Source organism: Ambystoma mexicanum, chromosome 11 (assembly GCF_040938575.1).
Source record: "Ambystoma mexicanum isolate Mex_15411 chromosome 11, UKY_AmexF1_1, whole genome shotgun sequence".
Taxonomy (NCBI): domain Eukaryota; kingdom Metazoa; phylum Chordata; class Amphibia; order Caudata; family Ambystomatidae; genus Ambystoma; species Ambystoma mexicanum.
In genome coordinates this window covers 834,056,822-834,079,634 of record NC_090934.1, presented here as the reverse complement: position 1 = coordinate 834,079,634, position 22,813 = coordinate 834,056,822, and the positions used below count along the sequence as shown (strand labels likewise).

Here is a 22,813-nt window from a genome sequence, read left to right as displayed (position 1 = left end):
GTGTCTGTTAGTATAAAAATTGCATTTAGGTGTGCTCACATCCTGCATTGTTTAAGTTAGGTGCACTCACATACTTCATTGTGTTTGTTAGTTTATAAATAGCATTGAGGTGTGCTCACATCCTGCATTGTTTGTGTCTGTTAGTTTAAAAAACAAAGTTAGGTGTGCTCACATCCTTCATTGTTTGTGTCTGTTAGTTTAAAAACTGAAGTTAAGTGTGCTCACATCCTTCATTGTTTGTGTCTGTTAGTTTATACATTGCATTTAGGTGTGCTCACATCCTGCATTGTTTGTGTCTGTTAGTTTAAAAATCGCCTTTAGGTGTGCTAACATCCTGCATTGTTTGTGTCTGTTAGTTTTAAAAAAAATCAAAGTTAGGTGTGCTCACATCCTGCATTGTGTCTGGTAATCTTAACACGCACCTGGCTACCTGTGAGTTAGGTCAGAACTCTGCACTGCAGCCCCCCGACCTCCTCTTTAACTCTCTGCCTTTTGCTTCCTTCTTCTTGCTCTGCAATGGCACTCTCCATCTCCCCAATCTTCTCCAACTACTACATTATCACCTACCCACCCTCACAAAATCTGGACAAAAAAGCATAAAAAAGACAATAGTGCTGAAAACCATGGCCTCTCAATTGCAGACACCTGTGTCAGTGCTTCCTCCAGCAGTTTTGGTTTAATGTCAGAAGGCAAAGACCACTTATTCCAAGGACAGGGATTGGACAAAGCAGGTTTGATTTTGACTGTTCCAAGGCAGAGGCAAGCCATGTCCTCTAGCCATCCACAGGGACCATTAGGGTGAATTGCTGCTGGAACAAGGCCTGCATCTCTGCCAGACACAGTGTTGTCCAGGACCTCGCATTCCTGAAGGACCCCTTAAGGTGTGTGCCAGCCTCTCTGTGTGTTTGGGAGCCCAAGTAAAGGACTCATTTTGTAATTGAGATCAGGGAGAGGAACTCACAGCTCCGGAGAGCCAACAAAGCCAGGATTCCTGCACTTTCACTGTTCAGCTGCTGCAAGCCATGATTTGAGTGCTTTCAACCCAGTTCGAACCGAAAGGACCCCCCGGAGCTGCCTTTGGCACTCACCAACTTTCAAACCACAGTTCCGCCTGTTTAAACCAGTTTGCCCCTGCACCGAGTCAGCTGAAGTGTGACATTGTCTCGGCTCGAACCAAGAAGCATTGTTGCACTTGCATCACTTGAACCGCTGTTTGTAACACCCGTCTCTTCATCCCAATTCAGTCGACGATTGAACCAATCCTGGTGTCCTCTTCAAACAGCATCCTGATCCCTGCATCATATCAGCTCCCCTGCGCATCCCGACATTAGTTAATCCGTCGTTGAATGTCGACCATCAAACCGAACCTGTTGACAACCACGATCTGCATTGCTCGAGCTTACTTTAAACCGCAGCCTTCTTGCTGTAGGGTATTTTGTGTAGATTTGGGGCCTAGCTGTATTTTCTTACCGCCAAAAATAAAGTAATTCAGCAATAATCACTCCTTGCATTCAGATTGGGTTTGGTATTATAGTAATATAGTGGATATGCATTATTTCAGTACACAGATACATTTAGTTGGTATGCATTTCGTTGTGGTATAGTGATGAGCATAATTTCTTTGTTTTATTTGTGGCCCCAACATACAAACTCCCCTTTCTTTTGTTTAGACTGTTCTTGTGATCTCTAGAGGCCTCAGGCTTCTACATTATTCAAGAACACCACATTTTCATATGGAATGCCATTTATGGCTGTTATCACTGATTTATCTACACCAGTGAGCTATGCTTCCATAAAGTATTCACAATAACATGTGGTGTAATCACTAATTTATTTACATTAGTGAAACTATTTCCAGAGGCCTCACTTTCTGCTGACTCATATACGTCCAGCAAACTATTTCATTATGTTCCACTCAGAAATCACACACACCTATATACACTGAGTGGAACCACGCACACACCTATTTATAATTGCTCATAACATTACTTTATCGGCATAGAAACTTGACGCTTTACGCATTATTCCCTCTATGGCATAATATTTTTTTTAGACACCAAATGAAACAGAAACAAAAATACTCTTAGGCAGACTGTGTTATCACAATTTCATTTTACAATGATACATTACCATTCGTGAGACAATCCTCTTCTGAAATAAAAACATGAGAAAGACAAAATGCAAGAACACTACGAATTTAATTTCATATTTGCACAAGAGAGAGAAAAAATTACATTGTTTGTTTTGCCTTCAGTTGGCAACATTAAAATGTGTCATTTGAACACAGTGAAAAGCTATCGCTACGCTGCCTGTCTAAAATAGGTCTCATGCACATACCGCCCCTCACTTTCATACAAGATAATTATCAGCGAGTTGTAGCTGTTTAGCACGCGAACCCCCCGGACTGGTCGCTTTCTTTAAATGGCTCAAGGCTTTCCTTCAAAGCACCCCAGCGAGGACATGCAGTTCTGATCTGCGGTCTCTCAAGCCGGTGCTTATCGACTGGAATCTTCAGTCTGGGAAAGTCAGCAATGGACTGGGACGGCACCTCTCAATCAGGAACATCCCATAGAAACTCCAGCCAGGTCTTCCCCGGAGCTGTGTAAAATGTCCTCTGCCTTTCTTCCTCCCCGAAATGTGCCAAGAGACCTCTGTTACATCCCTTAAGGTGATGTGTCACCAATGAAAATGCACAATAATCTATCCTCCTCTTTTAACAATGGCTTGGCTTGTACGGTTTAGAAACTGTATCTACTAATTTCCTGGCATGCAGATTTCGCATCCAGCTAACACAGTGAACAGAGAAAAAATGAATCCAAGTGCACGTTTAAAATGACTTTCAGGCCCTGTTTTTTTCCACCTCATTTTGCACTGGAGAACACATTATGATGTTAATAAATTAAGATCATGTTAGTACTGTTAATTATATTAGTTCATTAATCCTTTAATGTGTCTCTGGCAACAGAGGCATTTCGGGAGAAAAAATGGTGCAATTGCTTGTACCGCATTATAGCAATACATTGATCTCATGCAGTGGTGCTGCACTCCAAAAACACGCTAAATAATCCTATATTCCATTTGACGGTTTGCCATTGCCAAACCGCCAAGACACTGCAAAGGTATCATTGCCTGAAAACTGCCCCCCTTGTCCATTTTGGGCCCTAGAAAGTGGCTAGGTCACATTAACCCCTTTGTGCAACTCAAGAGAATATCCTTTTTGAACATTGTGGTGTTTATTGCCTTTTCTCCCCGTCTTATCATCCAGAGTGCTGCATCTTGATATCTTCTATGTTCTGTGTTGTTTCTACAGGTGTTCTTTTTGTAGTGTTGTCTAGTTATTGTTGAGATGGTGTGTTTACTTCAAGTATATATAAGTTTATAGATCCTTGATTGCACATTCCTTTATTTTGACTGCTGTACTTTGCTCGTTGGGTTGCTACTGGATCACATTCAAACCTGTATAGCATTCTCTCAGCTCATGTTACCTCAAAAGGCAAAGGAAGTACATCTCTTAGGTGAGCCTGTTTCTTTTTATGATTGCGTTTGCTCTTGGTTTGTAGAAGTGTGAGGGCTGAGTAGGTGCTTTAGCCTCTACTCATCCTTGGACTCGTGTGGGACAGGAGTCAATTTGTCACAATTGCGATGTTAAAAATGCATGTATGGCTAAAGACAGAAGCAAACGTAAGTGCTCAGTGAGATTGTTTCTATATAGTAATAAGCTTAACTTGGAGCCATAGGTTTCGTAATTCTAATCTAAATTGTAGAATTAATGAATTATGGTTTCTTACACTATATTTTTAAATTATTGATTTCATGATGTAGCATGGAAATTCTCTATTAAAATCTATAAATCTTATTTCAGAAGAACCTATTGACCCTTTGTAGCCTATCTCCTGCAAGTAAACCGGTCAGTACTATTATGCCAGCGGTATTCAAACTGTAGGGCGTGGCCCTGCAGGGGAATGCAGCCGCATGCCTGGGGGGCCATGAGAGGCCAGCATGAAATCTAAAAAACAAAAAAAGATTTTTTTTTTTTTTAGTTTTTTTTTTTAGATTGGAAGAAATGGCTGGGGCGGCTCACGTGGTCAGGCAGAAGCATGAAACTGTAGACACCAATGAAAAAGTGGCTCGCTGTTGTAAATGGATATCCATTCCTTTAGTCACAGACTGTTTGAATAGTACCCAAGGGGGTGCTTTGTGTTAAAATGTATGTAAATTGTGATATTTAAAGAATATTTATTCAGCAACAATGGTCAAAATGACTAACTGCTCAATTGTCAAAATTTTAAATGGCCCACCCTAGCATTTTGCATTTTTGATACATGCATTGCCCTATTACCCTATAGGTCAGTCCGAGCCTGGCGGCTCATCCATAATGGCTAGGGGTTTGGGGCGCCCACCCAGTGGCCCCCTCACCCATTATGGAGGAGCTAAGGAGCCAGCCCACTGAAACAATGAGCACTCCCTCAGCTGCTTTTTTCATCTGAGGGAGTGCTCCTGGGCTGGCTGAACTGTCAAAGGGAAACGCTATTTCCCTTTGACAGTTCTGTTCAGTGCCCCAGCCGCACATGCTCTCTGAGCCATGCAAGGCTGGGGCGTTTTGCTTCGCCAGCTTTGCATAGCTCATTGGAAATGCTGGCTGGGGCACTGCATATCTGTATGTGCGAGGCAGAGCTCCTGCGCCACCTCGCACATACGGACAAAGCAGCCTGCAGTGTAGTGTTTCAGCACCCACGCACAGCCTCTGCAGAAGGTACATTTATGTTGATTTTTGATGTGTGCGTGTGTTGTGTGTGTGTATGTGTTTTTTTTTTTTTACACTCCGTTGAGCTGATTTTGGCAAGTGGTGGATAGAGTGGGAATGAAGGTTGTACAACAAAGGCATTTTAAAAACGCCTAAATGCCTTTGTTGCACAATCCCCCTGCCCGCCTGCCAAAATCAGCTCTCCTTCTAAGGCGCTGTGGAGCCCAGGGAACAGGGATGGTATTTTTATACTGGATTTCTCTCATAGATGTCTAGTCAAAAATACCATGCTTTCCCCCTTCACACCCCAATGCCTTGCATACATACAATCATGTTGATTGTGTTAGGCCCAGTGGGGCCCAGGGGATAGGGATGGTATTTTTTTTTTTTTTTTAATTTTTTTTTTATTTGTGTATGTTTTTATTAAACCTTTACAAAAAACACTAACACATAAAATAAATACACAATTACATATTTAGGATATTACAAAAACTTTGGAATTATTTAACAGCAGAGGAATCAGAGAATCATCATAGAATAGTAAGAACAAACAAAATAGCAGCAGATTAACCTATATCTTTTACCTATATCTTGAGACAGCATGGTAACAACAGGCATATCTATTCAAGATGGAGGTTACGAATAAAACTGGATAAGGCCAGACCTTCCCTACTTGTTCCAATACACAGACAGCGTTGCCATACTAGGTCAATCGGGATACCTAGAAATTGTAATTTCAAGGCATTCAAACAAGAGTCTCTCAAGACGTTAAGATGAGTACAAAACAAAATGAGGTGTTTAGCCGTTTCAGGGATTAAGTAGCAGAATCTACAAAGACTGTTAGCCGCTGTGATCTGTTTCCACCTCAGTTTAGTATCAAGAGTAGGTAGAATATTCCACCGCAATCTGAGTAGTGTTTGTCTGTGTTCCCGATTTGGGAAGATCTTAAGAATTGAAGAGAGAGTTCCTCTTTTTTATGTTCATGTGCCAAGTGTGACATGGAAGTATATGCATGAAAAGCATCCACAGTCCGGCACCAATCAAAGTCCCACAACTTCATTTTAGTTTTAGTGGGATTACTGATTAGTTGCTCTAGATCAGAACTGATATTAGCCAAAATATTTTCACAGAGCATAGCAAATTTAGATAGGAATCCAGATTGGTGAATGTTATTGCCAACCAATTCATATAGCGTGTTGGCAGTAGGGGCCTTAAGTTTAGCATAAAGCAGAAGCTTTCTCCAATCAACTCGTGCTGTTAAAGAGATATAGCCTAGCTCGAAGCGAATCGCAGCCAAGGGTACTGCATTGGGGATAAGTAAGACCCGTCTCCATATGTCCCCTTCAATAGCATCCAATTTGGCAATGGTTAACCGAGTGCCAAACTCTAGGCCATAAATCAATTTCGGTGCGATTTTCCCCTCGAAAAAGAGTAAAGCAGGTCTAATGGAAAATCGACCATATTTACGGTCAATTTTAAGGACCTGACTGGCCAATACCTTAGCTTTATTCAGGAGAAGAAGGTTCTGCCCTTTTGAACCTCTACTTGCTCCCAGATAATAGCCCAGGTAAGTAAGGGAAGTGGAGCAGGTTACTGTTGTGCCTCCTAACTTCCAGAGGTTTGTTTTCTTCCTAACAACCCCTTTAGATAGGGCAAGGATTTTGGTTTTCGCGGGATTAATATTCGAGCCATTAAGTTGGGCATAGTTGGCGAATACATCCAGCAAACGCTGTAACCCCATCTTAGTTAGATCAAATAAAACAAAATCATCTGCATAAGCCAACCAAATAAGCTTCAAAGTGCCAATACTCGGCGCTAATAGCCCCTCTTTCACAAGGTGTTCAGTTACATCTGAAACATATTGATTAAACACCCAAGGGGCTAGCACACAGCCTTGTCTAACCCCACGATGAGTACGGACAGCATCTGACATGTCCCCCTTTTTATTTAACCGGATTCGGACAGTAGAATTGTTATAAACCCCCTCCAATAGGCTGATTAAGCCCCTTGGCAGACCCCAAGCATAAAGTTTTTGCCATACCCTGTTTCGGTCAACACAATCAAAGGCTGCCGAGAGATCCACTGAGGCCATAAAAATAGGTCCCCTAGTTGAGTTCCAGGCGGTCTCCTGAATACACTTAACTACCAGTCCATTGATGTTAGTGGAGTGGTTATTACGGAAGCCCGTTTGAAAGGGGCTCAGGGGATGGCTAGTTTTTTCCCAATCCCTTAAGTGTGAAAGAAGAAAAGCAGAGAAGATTTTACAATCCGCATCTATCAGAGCGATAGGCCGATAGTTTTTGGGATCGGACCTACTACCGCATTTGAAGATCGGGATGACATGTGCAGTGGACCAAGAAATAGGACATGTCCCAGTTTGTAAGATATCCCGAAACTCAATACATAAGAGATTGGCCCAAAGATTCGGGTCTGCTTTAAAGGTATTGTTCGTTAACCCATTCGGGCCAGGAGCTCTTGATCTCTTACACCTGCGAATTAACTCCAGGATCATATCAATCTCTAACGGTGGAACCCATTTAGGGTGAGGGACTAATGGATCATAGTCAGTAAAACTGGACATTGTCGCTAGGGGGCTAGGTGAAAATCTATTTGAGTAAAACTCTAGCCAACCTTGTTCCGCTATCGGATTAAGTTCAGCAATGGCCTGATTACCATCTTGCCCATTAACGATCTGCCAGAAGGCTCCCACCTTAGCCTTCATGATAACCTGTAACATTAATTCCGAATCCTGTTGTAATAACTGATGTTTAATTGTTTTACAGTAGTTCTTGTGGGCTTGTTTAACCTTCTTAATAAGGAATAGGCGAGTGGGCTGGTCGGTTATTGCAGCTTGTAATTTCCTAATATTTTTATTCTTAATAGTTTTTGCTGCTGCCACCTCAGAGTTATATTGATGTGAATGCCTAGTAATTGGAGTTCGGCTTACAGAGCTAGTGCCAATATCATCTACTGCCGCTTGTATCAGGGTAGTAACCATTGCAGAATTAAATGTTGCCAATTTCCAATCAAGAGTAGTCTTGTTAAGCATATCCCACAGTTTACCATTCAAAGTTTCAATATTTTTTGGGGACCAGCGAATAGCAGATCCTGATAAATTTGGAGAGACCCCGATCGGATGGCACAGCCGCCCCTTTGTCAGGCAGATGTTAAAAGTTGCCGTTAATATACCATGGTCACTCCAGGAGTTCAGGAAGATTTCAAACTTCGAACATCTTGTAAGGAGATAATCGTCCACAAAGATGTAATCGAGCATGGAGGTGGAAGTCCCCCGCCGCCAGGTATAACTAATAGGGTTTGACGAGGGTTGTGAGAGGTCACGCAGAGGTTGTAAACCTAGATTGCCCAATTCAGTATACCAAGTTTGACTAGCCAGTTTTTTCCTTTTGTCACATCGGTCAAAGGGATACATCTCACATAATGCCCATGGTGAATAGTCGAATAAACAATCACAGTTCAAATCCCCAGCTAGTAGTACATGTCCTGAGTCATTAGCCAGCACCCACTCCAAAATAATCTGCGAGATTAGAGACACAAACAGCCTAACTTCACCTACCCCTGTGTGCCAATAGATGTTAATAATTAGTAATTTTAGATGGCCGATACTCGAATTAAGAGCTACCCCCAATGCCCCATAGAGAAGACCCAAAAGAACCTTGCCGGATAGCCCAGAGCAGTTATCTACTGCCACCAGTAGACCACCCGACGGTCTACCCCTCAGATTATATTGGGCCGGCTGATCGAAAATTTGAAAACCATCTAAACAAGGGGCTGAGGTCATCCAAGTCTCTTGAATACATAAAACATTTGCATCTCTCAACAGGTGTAGGCACTCCAAATTCGAGAATAGGTGTTGATTGCCTCTGGAGTTCCAAGACTTTATACAAAGCGTCGACTGAGAATCTAAGGTCAGATTTGGGGGGATAAGCCTAGGGCACAAGTTTTTGCCACAGGGTGGAGATGATGGCGGCCCAGTCAACATCTTTGTTTTGTTGATTCAATGAGGTTATTGGTATGGGGAGGGTATCCTGGCCACCTGCATGGGCCCCTATTGGTTTAACTACTGATTGTGAAAAAGAGGGCCCATTGGTCGACATTTCCCATGCTGAGGCCGCTTCAACTCTGAATCCCAATTCCTTCAGAGAGTCTTTTTGGGTAAGAATCAGTTCTTTGACAAGTGGTGACGCAAGGAGAATCATGCTCATATCCAAAGAGTTACAATCCAGAAAGGCCACTCTGTCAATATCTTTAGAGGAAATGAGAGCGAGGGCTGGGATTTCAGAAAAAATAGATAATACATTACAACGATTCAAACAAACAGGCTCTTCCAATTTCAGCAGACTTTGAATCTTTATCCAGTGTAAAGGATTGGGTTTCTTATTATTCGTACATTCTTGGCGTGTTAAAGTGTCCGCTGGTAGGTTTTGAGAACCCTTCATGATTATATCAAGATGTTTGACCGCAGCAGGGGGCAAAGGTCTGGCCTGTGGTTTATATAGGCGATCCACCAGGTTGCGAATCCCAGCAGAGATTGTGGGGTGGGTAGAGACAGGCAGATTGTTAATATCCTGAGAGAAACCCCTCTCCAATCCCAGATCCAAAGGAAGAGCAGGGATCAGGGGCTGATTAGGTATTGTATTCGTAGGAGGTTGCAACTGAATGGGACCCCAATTTGCCGGGATTTGATGAGGCCTTAAGACCGACAAGCTCTGTGAGTAATTTAGATCGGTAGCTTGAGTCACAACCCGAGGCAGAGGAGTTACTTCAAAGGTTGTAAATTTTCCAGTACCACACCCCTGATGTAATTTAGTATGATTTACACCATGTGGGATTGCCGGGACCATGGGAAGTTCTTCTCGGATCTTGGAGTTGCCAATACCACTAGCTTGAGTCTCGCCAGAAGTCAACAGAGCTGTTTCATAGGTTTTAAATTTGCTAGTATCAACTCCAGGTTGTAGTTTGTTGGGGTTTACAGATTGTGCAGCCATCGGAACCATTAGAGTTTGCTCACTGGACCTAAATTTGCCTGTACCACATCCATGTTGAAGTGGCACCAGAGGGCACAGTTTTAAAATAGGAGAAGCGTATAGGGTTTCACTTATAGGCTGTTTTGAGGGGGCCAAACAGGATTTTGGAGGGATTCCTGACCACATGTCAGAAACATGAGTAACTGGAGGGATACAACTATCGGTTTGAGCCATAGAATCAACCAATTTGGTCATTGGAGGCTCAAAGACATTCGTTGATTTACCCTTAGAGAGAGAGGCAGTATTCAAGGAAGTAAAGACCTTTGCAGAGGATTTGGTGAAGAGTAGATTGGTTTGCTTTGTAGCCAATTTCCGCTTGATATGGCGCGTTTTGCGTGGGGCCGTCGTTTTCTTGGGAACTCGGTGCTTAGTAGCTGTTAGGATGTGCAGTGTTTCCAATGTTTACCTGTTAAACCATGAGTGTATAATATTTCCTTCACTATGTCTATTGTCACTTAGATACTATAGAACATAGAACTGCATCTTATGTAGCAGGGTTCCAAGGAGAGCCAGTGAAGAAGCAGGGCCTTAGTGGGAAGATTGTACTCCTCCTGCTGGGGGTCGTCTTATGTCATCAACTTGCAAATAAAAGGTTCTTTACCTTTAAACTACTGGTTATGTGAAAGCCTCCCTTTGTACATAACATTTGGCGACGAGGATGGGATTGGGACCCGGAGGACGACCCCCAGCGCCTTTTCTACAGATCTAGTGTGCTGGCTGTGGAGCGGAGCCAGCCTGACTTGCCTGAGGGAGGGCCTTTTTCAGTGGATTATTGACGGCCTGACATCCAGTGTGTGGCATCCACCGGAGGGACATTGCTAGCGCCAGAGGAAAACCCCTGGAGGCTCCGTGGTCTGTGGGAGCTGGAATTGGACCCCTGCAATTTTGTTGAACTTGTGGAGACTGGGCTGGCAAAGACACGGCTTTGGCACTTTTATAATTGGATTTTGGGTTGTGTGTTTTCTGAGCGGCCATTGGACACCCTGGCCCCACACTGAGCAAGGTTGAGAAAGGAGTCGCCGCCGATGACCCTGGTGAGGCGCTCCAGGGTGAGTACATAACCAAGCAGCTATCTTTTAATTAGTGTCACCTACCTGATTGGGTGGGAGCTCTATTGGTTAAACCAGAATTGCAAGCTTGTTATTCTATTCTGCAACTTTGAGACATGGCAAATGTGCCTGCTCCTGTGTTTTTTCTGGCAGTGCCAGGTGAACCCAGGGTTAGATGGGAAGACTGGAAGGAAGGATTCAGCAAATATGCCTTAGCAGTGTTTGGTGCCAACTACTCCAATGAGCGCAAGGAGGCATTGCTATTTCACTGTTTGGGAACTGCAGGCCAAGAGGTCTTAAAGAGATTGCCGGAGCCTTCTGACATTTTGGATGCTGGTCCATATGAAAGGACATTAGCCAAACTGGACAGGCATTTTAGAGTGGAGGAGAACATTATATTGGAAAGATATAAATTTGCCACGAGAGAGCAGAAGAATGGGGAAAGTATCGAGGATTTTGTCACGGCTTTAAGGGGCTTAGCAGTGAAATGCAAATTCACTCACTGTCAGGATGAGCACTTGAGAGACCAGCTAATGATTAAATGTTCCAATGACAGTATTAGGAAAGAACTATGGAAAGAGAGGAACCCCACTTTGGATCGAGCAATTGAGATAGCGAAAATGGTGGAACACACAGATAAGTGCATTGAAGTTCTTCAATCGGATACTGTGAACAATGGTAAACCCAAGTTGGATGAGAGTCAGGGTTCAGTGCTGAAGGTGTCAAAGGTTGTTCAGAGGCAGAGTACGTGGAATCCAAGACGCGCCTCGCAGAATGCTAAAAGGAGCGAAGAGAACAGACCGGCAACTGGCAGAGGATGGCGTCAATGGGTTCCTGCAAAAGATAGCAGAGGGATTCCCAAAGACATGAATTCTTTCAAGATGGTTAGGGATTCAGGACAATCCAGAGGTTTTCCAGGGAGAAGATGCTTTAGATGTGGAAGCTTGTCGCATATAGCCTCTGATAAGGATTGCTTTGCTATTCATATCATATGCAATGAGTGTGGTGTGAGAGGGCACATTGCCCGATGTTGTAGAAATTTTAATGCTGGGTCAAATCAAGTGCATGAAATAAGTGCAAGTTATGAAGATGAGTCATATTGTGAGGATGGCAGAGAAGTGGTATTTACAGTGAATGCTGTCAATGGCAGAGTGAAAATGCAGAAACCTTATGCTGAGGTTGTAATTCGAGGTGTACCCGTACGCATGCTAATGGATAGTGGTGCTGACTACACCTTGATAAGTGCGGAAGTGTGGAGGAACAAATTCGATAGTTGTACTCTGTGGGAAAATACTGTTAAAGCAAATGCTTATGGAGATGTTCCCATAGATATTATAGGTTGCTTTGATGCTGAATTACAGTTTAAGGACAGGAAGGCCAAAGGTTGTGTGTATGTTACCAACAGAGGGGGTGAATTGTTGTCATGGAGTGATCAAGCTGAATTGAAGATAAGGCTTGAGGCAAGTCATCCCGAGCAGGTAATGTCTGTTGCGGGAGGAGAGCCCACAGAGATGCAAACCACGTTATCTGGGAAATTGGGGTGTCTCAAGGGCTTTGTACATGTAATTCGCCTAAAGAAAGGAGCTGTCCCTAAGATTGCAAAACTGCGAACTATTCCTCTTGCTCTTAGAGGAGATGTAGAGGAAGAACTCAAGAGAATGGAAAGAGATGGTGTCATTGAAAAGATAGAAGCATCTGAATGGGTCAGTCCTATAGTTGTAGTCAGAAAAGGCAATGGGTCTTTGAGGCTCTGTATAGATCTTAGACATCTAAACAGCATGGTTGTGGCAGACAGGTTTCCCCTTCCCCGAATAGATGATCTGATGGTGGGAGTAGCTGGGTCAAAAGTGTTCTCCATACTAGATCTTAAATCGGCCTACCATCAGGTTGAATTGCACCCTAATTCCAGGGATCTCACCGCCTTCATCACCCCGATTGGATTGTTCAGGTGTGTTCGCATGCCATTTGGTTTGGTCTCAGCCGCAAGTGTGTTTCAGAGTATTATGCATAAATTACTTGGGGGTGAAAAAGGGGTGATGTGTTATCAGGATGATGTTCTTGTATGTGGGAGCGATGAGAAGGAGCATGATGTTCGTTTGAAAAGAGTTTTGGATATTTTGAAGGAGGCAGGCCTCACCGTTGCCTTGGAAAAATGTACTTTTAAAGCCAACAAAGTGGTGTACCTGGGTCATGAGATCACTGGGGAAGGGGTTAGACCCAAGGAGGAGGCTATTGAGGCCATAAAAAGAATGGAGGAGCCTAAGTCTAAAGGGGACATACTATCATTTTTGGGACTGGTGGAGTTTTACGGCAAATTTGTCAAGGGGTTAGCAGAAATGTCGAGGAATATGAGATTTCTCACTCGCAAGGGAGTCGTTTTTAAATGGTGTGACCGGTGCAAGAAAGAATTTTTGATGATAAAAGAGGCTATTGTCAATGCTCCCATTTTGAAAATATTTGAGGAAAGTAAACCCACATTGCTTTTTGTTGATGCCAGTGATTATGGTGTTGGGGCTGTTCTGATGCAGGAGGATCAGACAGGTTTACAGACTGTGGCTTTTGCGTCCAGGTCTTTGAAGGGCCCAGAATCTAGATATTCAGTTATTGAGAAGGAGGCTCTAGCATGCGTTTGGGGTGTCGAGAAATTTAAAAGATTCTTGTGGGGGAGGAGTTTCACCATTTGCACTGACCATAAACCCTTGGTTGGAATTTTTACAAAAGGTGGTTTGGAGGGAGTGTCAAGACGCATTATGAAATGGGTCACGGCATTGCAAGGGTTACAGTATACCATGCTCCACGTAAAGGGGGAGGTTAATGTGGTTGCAGACGCCTTGTCTAGATCTGTCCAGAGGGAAATTTCTGACGATAGTGACTTTACAAGTTCAGAGGAGAGTGCAGAAATATTCCAGGTGCATGAAACATTAAAGAAAAGTGAGTGGGATGTGTCTTGCACGGAGGATGTTGTATATCAAGGAGTACTTGCTCTGGTTGCAGAAGGTAAAATTAAGAGCCACAGGGGCGAGATGAATGGTTTTGCCAAAGTGAGGGAGGAGCTATGGATTCAGGATGGTTATTTATACAAGGGTCACCAGATGGTTGTGCCAGTCGGTATGAGGAAGTCTGTCTTGGAGTTGGCCCATGTTGGGCATTTAGGTCTGGCCAGGACGAAGGGACTTGTGAGGTCTGAATTTTGGTGGCCTGGTATCGACAAGGACATAGAGGAACAAGTCAAAGACTGTGTGGAATGTATTGAGGGAAACAAAGGCTTGAAAGTGCAAAAAGTTCCCATGGTAGTGAGGGAGTCCCCGCGTGTCCCTTGGGACGAAATTGCGTTGGATCTCCTCGGTCCATTTAATATTGGTGGTGGCAGAGATAGCTACCTATTAGTAGTCATAGATTTATTATCAAAATGGCCGGAGGTATGTGTACTCAAGGACATATCCAGTAGTAGTATAATCAGATTTTTGGAACAACTGTTTTGGAGAGAAGGGTTTCCAAGAAAGTGTTTGTCTGACAATGGGACCCAACTTGTTTCCAGAGAGTTTAAAGAATTCTTAGAGAATCATGGGATTGAGCAGGTGAATACTTCTTTATATCATCCCCAGAGTAATGGGTGTGTGGAACGATTTAATAGGACTCTGATGGAGGCTATTAGGATAGCGGTGGCTACTGGAGGAGATTGGGTGAGAACAGTGATGGAACGCACGTTCCAGTATAGGCTAACTACCCATAGTGTCACAGGCGTGAGTCCATTTGAGATCTTGAGAGGAAGAAAACCAAATACTCATTTATGTCCAGGTTGGATGGGCAAATCAAAAATGGTGGATGTGGATCTAGAGAGTGTAAAAAGGAGAATTTTTGAAGCTGGAGTTAGATCCAAGGAGAGGTATGATCAGAAGAATTGTTGTAGGGAACTCAAGGTCAAAGAGGGTGATTGGATTAAAGTCAAGCTCCCCACCAAAGTTCGTAAAGGAGCCTCGTTGTTTTCTGAACCCAAGCAAGTTGTGAAAGACTTGGGTTCGTCAGTGTTGGTCAAAGGAGGAGCTATTTGGAATAAGGAAAGGGTGGCTTTTCCGTTTCAATGTTAATTTGTCTTCAGTTAGTTGGAGACAGGGACTTTCTTGTGACTCTACCTAATCAACCACTAGATGTCATATATCTATGCTCTTGATTTGTGCCAGGACTTGCAGCGCATCCAATGTTTTACCTGTTAAACCACGAGTGTATAATATTTATTTTACAGGTTTCAATTTCAGTTGTTCAATATGTGTTTTACAGGTTTCAATTTTAGTGGGTCCTCACCCACACAGTTACTTGTTATGTTTAAGGAGGAGAGGTGTTAGGATGTGCAGTGTTTCCAATGTTTACCTGTTAAACCATGAGTGTATAATATTTCCTTCACTATGTCTATTGTCACTTAGATACTATAGAACATAGAACTGCATCTTATGTAGCAGGGTTCCAAGGAGAGCCAGTGAAGAAGCAGGGCCTTAGTGGGAAGATTGTACTCCTCCTGCTGGGGGTCGTCTTATGTCATCAACTTGCAAATAAAAGGTTCTTTACCTTTAAACTACTGGTTATGTGAAAGCCTCCCTTTGTACATAACAGTAGCACTATCTTGTGTACATTTAAGAACCTGAGTTGGAATCAAGCTTGTTATAGGACTGGGCTCTATCGACTGAATAGGTTTTGTAGTATTCGATAGGTCCTCAACAGTATTGCAGGGATTAGCCAATAAAGTGAGCTTAGTTTGTTCAGAGGGAATTTCTTTATTAATGGCATTTACTATAGTAAATGGGGACCAAATAAAGTTAGATTGACCCGGATTGGGAATCAAGTTGGGCAAACTTTGAATAGGGTCGGCCAATATGCCTGTGGAGATGGCAAGAGTACCAAGACCAGCAGAAATTGCTGGAAGACCCTGATCATGAGCAACAGCATTATTAGAAGATTCCACTGGCAAGTTGTTATCCGATATCTCTATAATTTGGGTATTGACAATGGCTGTTTGACTAGGGAGGGTTAAAGAGCTTTCGCCCTGTGGTACTTGCACCGGCCGCCTCTGGGATATCTCGGTGCCGATCCAATCCACTTTATTATTAAGATCCACTAAGATATCTGTACCAATACAGTCAATTTTCAGATTAAGTTCTGTCATTGCAGTTTTGACAGATTTAAGCTCGGACCAAACATTGTCATATAGCTCAACAAAGGAGCTCAGTACAACGTTTAAGGCTGAGACTGTCGGATGCGTCAGTCGGATCCGTTCATCCACATCTTTTAATGTATGGTGTAATTGTGGAGGATTTACTTGGTTCCGATTGATGGACACAGGGTCTAAGTCCGGATCATAGTCCGCTATGTTGTTTTCAATATCTTCAATGATGTTAGTTAGGGCGGTGGGTGTGTTGTCAGCCACTGGCTCTTGAGAAGAGGATCTAGAGATGTCCGGAATTCCAGTAGTATATGGCAGATTCATCGCTTTATCCGCACACTCAATTATGCTAAGATCAGTGATATTATTATTTCCACCGAAGAAAGCTTGTGTAGACATTGCCGAGTGATCTAGCATAGCGTTGCCTCTATAAACTTTGGGAAGTTTTATTTCTGTACTGTTTGAGGTTGCTTTTAAGATGTATTTGTCCATGTATGTCTGCCCAAGTACTTGTTGGTATAGTTTAGGTTTTCTAGGAGTTTTATGTACTACAATGTCGCCTGCTGCATGAACACTGGTAGTAACATCTGTAGTCTCAGAGTTATGGATCATAGCTTTATGAGTGACTAGTGGAAGACTAGATTCCAGGGTGTTTAAAGTAATAGGCTTTATCGAAGTGAGGCTACAAGACATGGCATTATTTGAAGGAAGGGTAGATTCCACCGAAGATGGGACAATACAGAGAGACTTAGAAGTGATTGTGGACACAGTATTAGATAATCTACCCTTGGCCATGGTGTAGGTAGAGTCAACATGTGGAGCCGGGTCAACTAAAATAGCATCTGATAAAAATAGCGGGCCTTTTTGGTTGCGCAAACCGGATCTCATCATAAGATTAAATAAAAGCAGTATTTAAGCACTGAAATAGCGTTATAAAAACAAATCTTTGCCGCCAACTTTCCCAAAAAATAGATTGTTGTGTTTATCCTTAATCTGGTTAGCCTGAGTATGAGTGTGGCCGGATGAAAAATATAGCAGTCAGTATGAGTGTTGTTAGTCTGCAGCTCCGCTGTCACTAAGAGCACAAATTTCTATTATTTGAAAAATTAAAAATAGTCAAAGACAGTAGCTTTGTAAATGATATTATGTCGATACCAAGAAAGCGGCCAGGCAGATTGGTAAGTCTAGGAGTCAAGAAGGCTTACTAATTGGGAATCGCCGTCCACGCCGAACAGCCAAACAGCACCAGCCCTTCTGCCGCCAGGGCTTACGCCGCGAGGGTGGCTTCGCGGCACTTTTGAAGTGATTCTGCAAGTCACGTGAGCAGGTCACGTGTTCCTCAGCGGCACCGCCTCCCTGTAGACAGCAAGAGCCCTGTGCTCGCAATGCTGTTAGTAGGGGGGGCTGGCTGGTGTTGTGGGAGCAAATGAGGTAGGTAGAACAGCGTGCTGCAGGTCCAACGCACAGTGAAGTCAATGCCTTCAATCAACGCCGCTCGGGCGGCTTCGCGGCACTTTTGAAGTGATTCTGCAAGTCACGTGAGCAGGTCACGTGTTCCTCAGCGGCACCGCCTCCCTGTAGACAGCAAGAGCCCTGTGCTCGCAATGCTGTTAGGAGGGGGGGCTGGCTGGTGTTGTGGGAGCAATAGAGGTAGGTAGAACAGCGTGCTGCAGGTCCAACGCACAGTGAAGTCAATGCCTTCAATCAACGCCGCTCGGGCGGCTTCGCGGCACTTTTGAAGTGATTCTGCAAGTCACGTGAGCAGGTCACGTGTTCCTCAGCGGCACCGCCTCCCTGTAGACAGCAAGAGCCCTGTGCTCGCAATGCTGTTAGTAGGGGGGGCTGGCTGGTGTTGTGGGAGCAAATGAGGTAGGTAGAACAGCGTGCTGCAGGTCCAACGCACAGTGAAGTCAATGCCTTCAATCAACGCCGCTCGGGCGGCTTCGCGGCACTTTTGAAGTGATTCTGCAAGTCACGTGAGCAGGTCACGTGTTCCTCAGCGGCACCGCCTCCCTGTAGACAGCAAGAGCCCTGTGCTCGCAATGCTGTTAGGAGGGGGGGCTGGCTGGTGTTGTGGGAGCAATAGAGGTAGGTAGAACAGCGTGCTGCAGGTCCAACGCACAGTGAAGTCAATGCCTTCAATCAACGCCGCTCGGGCGGCTTCGCGGCACTTTTGAAGTGATTCTGCAAGTCACGTGAGCAGGTCACGTGTTCCTCAGCGGCACCGCCTCCCTGTAGACAGCAAGAGCCCTGTGCTCGCAATGCTGTTAGGAGGGGGGGCTGGCTGGTGTTGTGGGAGCAATAGAGGTAGGTAGAACAGCGTGCTGCAGGTCCAACGCACAGTGAAGTCAATGCCTTCAATCAACGCCGCTCGGGCGGCTTCGCAGCACTTTTGAAGTGATTCTGCAAGTCACGTGAGCAGGTCACGTGTTCCTCAGCGGCACCGCCTCCCTGTAGACAGCAAGAGCCCTGTGCTCGCAATGCTGTTAGGAGGGGGGGCTGGCTGGTGTTGTGGGAGCAATAGAGGTAGGTAGAACAGCGTGCTGCAGGTCCAACGCACAGTGAAGTCAATGCCTTCAATCAACCGGCCATTTATCATAGATGTCCAGTAAAAAATGTCATGCCTGCCCCCTGTTCCTCCCAGCACCAATTGAAAACTGTTTGGCTATTTACCCATTTCTTTTTTTATAGTAAGCTCTACAATGCAACATTTTAATCCATCATTTTAAAAAGAAATCACGGGGAGAAACCCCCCAATCCCCACTTGATTGGTTCAGGCTCCATCACTGCGCTTGGACGCTTAGGTATTTTTGGGGGAAATAGTTATGCCCCTCCCTCCACTTCAAAAATTCACCAGCGGCCACTGGCCCTCGGACTGTGTTGGGAACGGGATGGGGGAGCCCAGGGACTGTGGTGGGAACAGGATGGGCGGCAACAATGGGATAATGGTGGGAGCAGGGTGGGGAAAGCCCATGGTGTGTGATGGGGTGCGGAGAGCTCAGGGACTGGGTAGGGGTGGGATGAGGGAGCCCAGTGACTGATGGGAGCAGGTGGGGGAGCCCAGGGACTATACTGGGAGTAGGGTGTGGTGACAGCACGCAATAATGGCAACAGCCTGGGACGATAGCTCAATGTCAACGTGCTCACCTTGGAAGTAAGACAACACGAAGTAACAGAGGTTCAATCGCCGGGTCCGTGCTTAGAAACCTCTGGGTATTAAGTGCATTATAAATAACCTATCATATGATATACATACTGTCCAATTGGCATTTTTGGGGGGTCCCGCATGCCCACATTTTGCACAGGGGGGCCCCGGCCTAAAAAGTTTGAAGACCACTGTACTATGCCATAACTACCAGCATATTGATCAGTCTCGGGCTATGTATGACTTCCTCTTTCAAAATATTAACTGAAGATCTACCTGAAAGTTCTCTACAGAGATCTCAACTCCAGTCCTCTCAAGACAAATACACAGCTGGCTGTCACTCCTCGTGGACATTACAACACCTGCTTGCCTGTTCTCCCCTGATCTAAAAGATATCCTGACGTGTGACACCCTTTTGGTGCAGAGAAGGGTGCTGCTTCTCGGTCCTTTCAGGCAGTGACATGGCTCTGCAGCGTCTCCTGTCTAGAGAGGTTCTGCGGCACTGAACTATACCAGACAGTCTCCGCGTTCGTCCTGTACACCGCGTTCTGTCGTGCCTGCCGTTGCCCGGCGGGTAGTTTTCCGTCCTCTCCCTCCCTGCCCTAACTCAGCTTCGCTGCATGAGACTGAGACATGGCCGCTAGCACGTCCGCTGCATATGCAAATGAGACGTGACGCTAGACCCTGTGACGTGTCTCCGTCCCGCTCCTATGTATAGCCGTGCGACGCGGATTGTGTCGTAGCACTGCAGCAGGACACGCAGGAGTGAGGAACACTGTAGACTGAAGAAAGCAGGCCCCGTAAAGGTAAGCGGGTAGCACCGTGGTCAGGAGGGGTAGTGCTGCGTGCACACAACGTCCACCCTCCATGCAATGTCACAGGTTCAGAAGAGAAGAGCAACGAAAGGGGCTGAAGGGGTCTTGTAGACGGGTTAGAGACGTCAGTCATCTCGGAGGGTGAGGTTATCGCTCATCGCTAGTGTAAAGACTGCAGTCAAACTTTTGTAACCCCGCGCCCTTACCGTAGGGCACGGTCTGGGAACGAAGCGTGAGTGGCGGAGGGCCCGGGCGGGGGGCTGCAGGGACTAGTGTGGGCGGTAGATAAGCGACTGAGCGCCGCCGTTCGAGTCTACGTCAGCTACAGCCCGGGCACAGCGGCGTGATTGCCAATTGCACAGTTGCTGAATGAGGGCAAGGGTGGCACCTGCCACACTGTACGCCATCTCGCCGTTCAGGCCTTTTATGCTGCACACATTTTGAAATTAAACTGGACAGTATATAAGCAATGGCCGGGTACAGTCATTGACATCGCTCGCGTGAGTCGTTTACACTCCTTAAATCTGGACCCCTATGTCCCCTAACTCTAAAATGGCTCGTGACAGTCGGTGCACTGCACGCCCTCTTCGAGGATTTTTTTTTTTTTTTACAATCATGGATATGTTTACGCTCCACAGCATTTGAGAAATCTCCTGTTCTGCTCTAGTCTACACTAACACATCTTGTAATACTGTCCACCATATTTGTGTTCGTTCTTTTCGCATTTAGCACTCTAACTCTAAAATGGCTCGTGACAGTCGGTGCACTGCACGCCCTCTTCGAGGATTTTTTTCTTTTTTTTTTTTTACAATCATGGATATGTTTACGCTCCACAGCATTTGAGAAATCTCCTGTTCTGCTCTAGTCTACACTAACACATCTTGTAATACTGTCCACCATATTTGTGTTCGTTCTTTTCGCATTTAGCACTCTCTAATCTGACTGCAGCATCTCTAAGATTTCTCTTGAAGCTGGCTTAGACTACGCTCTAGTGTAGATCCTGTTCCTCTTCTATCTGATGAATACTACCTCTGTCTACCGTGAGCCCTTGTTCTATTACACTACATTTTTTATGACATTGGGTCTTAGAGTACCCACCCTTTCGGAAATGGCCCCTTTTACGCGGTGCGCCGTTTCAGAGGCATTGATGCCTGTTTTTAGGTGGGAGTATTCACAGCTTGCCTGGCGGGTGCTACTGTAGCCCCACAGGGCTTGTCGCGTCAGTTTCCCTCTTCAGCGCGTCACCCACCCACTCCCACCGCAGGCAGGAGCTGAGTCACGGCCGCGCTAGTCTCTGGGAAGATGGAACGGGCTTCATCATTTCCGTTCGCTGACCTTCACGCTCCGGAGGATGCTGAGCGGACCCCGACCTTCACGGCCCGCCTACTCCGGGTGCACGGTCTGCAAAAAGATGATGCTCGTTCACTTTATTTGATAATCACTGCACACCATCAAACGCAAAAGATGCAGTAGGAAGTCACTGCAGAGAATGGACATCAATTTGAATACATTGCAGTTTATAATTAAATTGTACATGACTTCAAATCTGCTCTTTAAAAATGTGGTTGGCATACGTTTAACTTCACAAAACAGTACACTTGCCACAAAGTTATTATTGTAGATGCTTTATGGTCTGGCAAGTGAAGAGCACATTTAAGGATGGGTTTAGGGTACAGCTCCATACTACCACGAACATATAATATCAATTTCCAGTATATTGAAGAAAAAAAGTCCAGAGTTTCTTGGGAAACTAAACCAACTGACCTGAACACAATACCGTCTTCTTATTTGAACATTTATTGCACGTTCTCATAATGGGGCAATTGATTTTTTTTTTTCTAACTATTCAATAGATGGGCCATAATCAGTGGCGTCGCTAGGGGGCCGAGGCCCCCTACCCCCCCCCCCCGTGCTCCCACCTAAGATGAGCAGTGACCTTGTTCTCCCCCTACATTCGTCTGTGCCCCCCCTACTTTTGTTTTTGGCCCCCTCTGTGCCCCTCCTAAATTTGATTCCTGGCGACTCCACTGGCCATAATATCATGATGTTCAATGGTCTTTGAGCATTTAAGCGCTCACCCATGCTGGTCTCCTGCCACAGGCCCGCCCTTCCACTTAAGACTGAGCTGCTTTACGGAAAGTGATGTAGGTCCAGTTTTGCTGGCGTCGTTCTGTTTTTTTGAAGTTTAACAATAGCCACGTGTATTGGAGGGCTTGCAGAGAGTATGCTCCTTACTGTATAACTGGCTTGTGGTTTAAAAAAAAAAATATATATATTTACGAAACCTGCCTTAAAATCTGTAATACACTCTCAGAAGATTTCGCCTAGGGAGTTTGTCAGTCCCTCATTAGGCCATGTGCAGAAACCTCCAGCTGAAGACTGGTAAAGTGTACTAATGGAAACATGGCACACGCCACCTCCCATCTGTTGGGTGATTGGTAAGGGAACTGCCACTTCCCATGGCATACTCCCCAAAAGTAGAGGATTCGACTCTTATTGCGCCCTAACGCCGAATTACTAGTGTAGTATCTTGTTTGATGTGCCCTTAGTCACCCCAACAAATGGTGAAGAAACTTATTTTGTATAATTGGGGTCCTCATTAAGGAAAAGCATGGCTCCATTTGCACAATCCCCAGATGCTTGCATGTTCTCCACATGTTGCCTCCATCTTACATCATTACTAAATCCGACTTGTTTTAATGTTTAGCTGTCTTTAAGAGGACCACTTGAGAGGGTGACCTTTGGGCCAAGCAGCCTATTTTGTCCACACTCATTACCTTTTGCCTTGTGTCATTGGGCCTCAATGCATAGTTTGTATGAAATCTCTACAATGCATTGGATAACAGCTACAGTCCTTTGC

The 22,813-nt window shown here is 44.9% G+C and overlaps 1 protein-coding gene across 1 annotated transcript in view; it reads left to right on the top strand.

Annotated features, from left to right (window-relative positions):
* The first annotated feature begins 19,808 nt into the window (after positions 1-19,808).
* LDHA (lactate dehydrogenase A) overlaps positions 19,809-22,813 on the top strand; it is a 33,188-nt gene continuing 30,183 nt past the window's right edge. Inside the window, exon 1 of the mRNA XM_069623784.1 lies at positions 19,809-19,944. The gene's annotated coding sequence lies outside the window, so the exon portion shown is untranslated. The remainder of the gene's footprint in view (positions 19,945-22,813) is intronic.